Below are 5,030 nucleotides of genomic sequence, written 5' to 3'. Positions count from 1 at the left end.
AAGAATATCGAGAACCCCCCCACCCCCCCCAGCTTTTACTAATAAACCCTAGATCTGTTTATTACAAAGATTATTACAGCCCAGAATGAATAAGTTACATAATAATGTCTATTAAACTATAGGGAGCCTTAGCAGGCTCAATATAAACCTAGGAGCCAGGCCTTCAAACACAACAGCTCTGAAATACTAGCAGCGATCCACAATACCTTAAGCCAGGCTTCCAGTGTGTCAAAGTTTTCAAAGAACCTCAGGGACCCCGGGAAATGCTCAGACTAGAACCACACATTCAAAATAGAATTCATATGACACTGGAAAACCAGCCCCAATGTGTCAGAGTTCAAAGGAGTCTCAGGGACCCTAGGCAGTGCTCACACTGGGTGGTAGGAACCTAGGTAACTAAGAGTTGGAGTTTGAAAACCAGTACATAGGGGATAGTTTTAGAAAACAGTTTGATTTTAGGAGCAGACAGATTCAAATTACAGGACTACAAATAGAATTTCACTTAAAAGAAACAGAATCCCTATTTAGTAAATAGTTCAAACAGATTGGTATTGATTCAGACATGGATACTGTACTAGCATTTAAGCAATCACAAAAGAGCCAGGATACTTGAACTAATAGACAGAGTTGGCAGCATATTACATGTTTGCAGAACAGGGAACATACAATTGTTTATACAAGGTTTCATATTACTAGAGATAACTTAGTTAACTAGGCGAAATCATATGGGCATATAGCAAACAGAAGCATGCCGAAATCTCAAACTAATAAGCACATAGGGTTGAATAGGGTAACAGAGACTAAAGCATCCCAGTTGAGAAAGCAACAACAGAAAAACATGCTGAAGTCGAAATAAACTATAAGACAGAATGAGATAATAGGAACCGGAACATGCCATTCGAGAAAGGAGTAGGAAGGAATCATAGATCACACAAAAACATGCTGAGGTTTGAAGTAAACTAACCACATAAGCACAAGGAACAGAATAGGATAACAGGAGTTAACACATACCAGTTAGGAAGAAAGTAAACATGAATGTAATGGAAATTTGAATCCAAAGAGTTTAGCCTTGGCTTCCAGCCAGCTAAACAGTGCAGAAATCAGAGTAGTCACACAGAGAGAGAACTTAAATCCTTTGAAGGAAAGCAGAGAGCTTTTGAGTTGCAAAGTGAAGCAATTATAAGAGTGTGTAAGTGTGAGTGTAAGTCTGTAAGCGTGAGCGTGAGTGTGTTAAAATCGGAGTAATGAAAGGTTTTTTATAGCATACAGTAGAGTAAAACCAAATAAGGTAGGAGGATCAATGGCACACAAATAAGGCTAAGAGATTAGTTACTCAGTCAATTAGGGCTAACAGGAATCAATTAATAGGCAGAATCACGGAAGTATCACTTATTAGCATGGAATAAATCAGCAGTCAATATTGAGGTCTAAATAAGTTAAGTAGTAAGTCCAGAGATCAATTAAAAGTCGGTTCTAATAATCAAAGTAAAGAACCCAGCCTAGCAAAAGAATTAAGGAAAGTAGTACCAATTTTGAAACACACATAAAGAAAGAATAGGTGAAAATCTGTCAAGGAAATATCAGTTTTTAAAAGGAAAGCACAATTTTGAACCCTAATTAGGCAAGTAAATCAATTAATCACTTTACTTGGCAGCCAAAGTAAACGGGCAAACATTATAGCAAACAGTAGAACAATTGAAAACCCTAGGGCATTAAGACATAGAGATGAAAATAAGTCGAAAAAGGAAGAAAACCAGAGTTAAACACTTAAACGTTTTGAAACGTTTTGCAGAAATCGCTTAGAACCAAAACCCTAGCTTTTGAAAAAATGAAATCGATTGAATATAGTAGGAAAAATAGAAGAATCTTAAAGTAAAAGCAACAAACGAACTCAAATCGCTTCAAATCTAAAGGGATCTGACCTGATTTAGCCAGAAATAGTTAGGTTATGTAAAAAACAAACAGAGGTGAAAAGATCTAGTTTGAACCAGAGATTTGAAGCCATAAACACGAAGATATTAGTACCCCCACAAGCGTATGAGAGAACACAGACGCATTAACAGAGAAAATGGGAGATTTGAACCAAATCTGGTTCGAATCTCTTTGAGATTCCATCAAGTATCTTGAAAATCGAACAACCAGTGTAAATATGAGGCCGGATAAGGCCTGAGGTTGAAGAAAGAACCCATGAATCAAAGGGGTTTTAGTGGCGGCGAGCTAGGGTTAGGAGGAAGGTGAAAGAGACGAGAGGAGGGAAGGGGTTTCAAGGGCGGCGGATTTGGGCAAATGGGTAGGGTTTGGGGGTTTAGTGTAATAAAAAAGGAAGGTGGATCAGTTTTAGGCTGGGGCGGGTTTAATTAGACGGGTAGGGTAATTGGGTCAGGTTATTGGGCTGGCTGGTATTGGGCTAGATCCGACATTAGTTAATTAAAAGGGCTATGTTTTAAATACCCATTTAAATTAATAAAATAATTTATAAAAAAATTAATAAATGATAAAAATGTTATTTGTGTATTAGAATGATTTAAAATAATTAATTAATATTATATAAAATTTAAAAAGTCATTTTCCGTGTAAATAATATAGTTGTGCATACATATGGGCTATTATTGCAAAATGTGCAATTCTAGCATAAAGATAAAAATTATGCCCAAAATGATTAAATCTCATTATAAATATAAATGATAAAAATTAAGCAATAAATTATTTGTGATGCAATTAGTAATTATTTATATAATAAAATACTAAAATAAATTAATTGAAATCCTTTTAAAATTACAAGAAATTATGGAAAAATACTGGTTGATGCTCATACACAATATTGAAAGTATATAGGCATTTCTTTAAAAATATATGACGGAAAAATTAGGTATCAACAGCTGTCTCTCTTTACCCGGGAAGGATGAAAGAGTTGTTGGGTAATGAAATGATGACAAATTTTGACCGAATGGGATGTCTGAAAAATATGGGCCGCACCCTGGTCTTTGAGTGGCCTACATATCCCTGGTTTTACATGAATCAGGCCATGTGTAGTTCTGGACACAACAGTGAATGAAACTGATGGAATTGTTATAGGAATAATCATATGTTTCAGAAAAAGTTCTTTTGGGAAGGATAGAATCGGATGGGTTTATGCGGAGCTATGAATGTAACGGATGTATCACGAGGCAGATATTTGTATGGTCATGGAATAAAGGCGAGTAATTGATGGGAATTAGTTACATCCAGAATAAGGACTGGGTATGAATGGTTTGAGCGGAAATCGGAGCGAAGGTTGCTCCTATTTGAAGAACGGTTAACTTCTAAATTACCTGCAAAACTTAAAACACAATGCGTGCAAATATATATGGATTACTGCGAGAAATTAAACATGATGCAAATTCTCTTTGGACCACAAAGGTTGTCTTTGGACGGAGAGGATGAAGTCCTTAGACCATGACATCCTAGGCCATGAGTCATGAGATAGGGGATTTGCAGGCCATGAAATGATGTTCTCGGGCCATGAAAATGGTGCCCCTGGACCATGGTGCCTTTGAATAATGATGTGCAGTATTGAGAGATCCTCAGGCCAGGTGTCTTCAGGCTATGAGGATGATGCCTTCGGACTATGACGCCTTCGGACAGAGACATGGTGATGCATCATATGAGCGAAACGAGACAGAGCTTAGTCTTGTATAGGATCGGGACAGAGCTTAGCCCCAGAGAAGGTGAAATAGTGATAGGCTTTAGATAGGGTAACGTTCAGCATTAGACAAGGAAAGCCAGAGCTTAGCCTTATGCAGATTGGGAGGCAATGCTTAGCCTCATGCGAGGAAAGGAGACAGTGCTTAGTCTCATACAAGGAAAGGCAGTGCTTAGCCTTAATCAAATGGGGAGGCAGGGCTTAGCCTCATGCAGGATTTAAGACAGGGCTTAGTCTCATCCAAAGAGAAGGCAATGCTTAGCCTTATGCAGATAGGGAGGCAAGGATTAGCCTCATGCAAGAATTGAGACAGAGCTTAGTCTCAAGCAACTGGATAAGGCAATGCTAAGCCTTATGCAAATATGGAGGCAGGGCTTAGCCTCATGCAAGATTTGAGACAGGGCTTAGTCTCATGTAATTGGAGAAGGCAATGCTTAGCCTTATGCAGATATGGAGGCAGGGCTTAGCCTCATGCAAGATTTGAGACAGGGCTTAGTCTCATGCAATTGGAGAAGGAAATGCTTAGCCTTATGCAAATATGGAGGCAGGGCTTAGCCTTATGCAAGATAGGGAGACAATGCTTAGCCTTATGCAAATATGGAGGCAGAGCTTATCCTCGTGCAAGATTTGAGACGGGGCTTAGTCTCATGCAATTGGAGAAGGCAATTCTTAGCCTTATGCAAATATGGATGCAGAGCTTATCCTCATGCAAGATTTGAGACGGGGCTTAGTCTCATGCAATTGGAGAAGGCAATGCTTAGCCTTATGCAAATATGGAGGCAGGGCTTAGCCTCATGCAAGAAAGGGAGACAACACTTAGTCTTATGCAATTGGAGAAGGCAACGCTTAGCCTTATGCAGATTTGGAGGCAGGGCTTAGCCTCATGCAAGATTTGAGACAGGGCTTAGTCTCATGCAATTGGAGAAGGCAATTCTTAGCCTTATGCAAATATGTTGGCAAGGCTTAGCCTCATGCAGAGAGAAGGCAATGTTTAGCCTTATGCAATTAGGGAGGCAGGGCTTAGCCTCATGCAGAGAGAAGGCAATGCTTAACCTTATGCGATAGACAAATAGCAAATAGGAGCAGAATATTTCTTAGCTGGAGATATTTTGCGCTCGGCGCTCCGATTGTTATGAGGATAGTGATTTGATATGTGTATATTTGTGAATACTCCTGTTATGTTCACTGTGCCTGCACCCAAAGAAAAATCGTGAGTTTTGTGGGGAGGTTGGTTCATGCCTTTGTCTGCTTGCTCTGCTTTGCTCTGCTCTGTAGACCCCGTTCGAGTTACCCCGGGTAACACCTGGCTGTCACAGAAATAATGTTTCAAAAATATGCTCTTATTTGA

This window comes from Nicotiana attenuata, unplaced genomic scaffold, assembly GCF_001879085.1.
Source record: "Nicotiana attenuata strain UT unplaced genomic scaffold, NIATTr2, whole genome shotgun sequence".
In the NCBI taxonomy this organism is placed as follows: Eukaryota; Viridiplantae; Streptophyta; class Magnoliopsida; order Solanales; family Solanaceae; genus Nicotiana; species Nicotiana attenuata.
Note: the sequence above shows the minus strand (reverse complement) of the source record.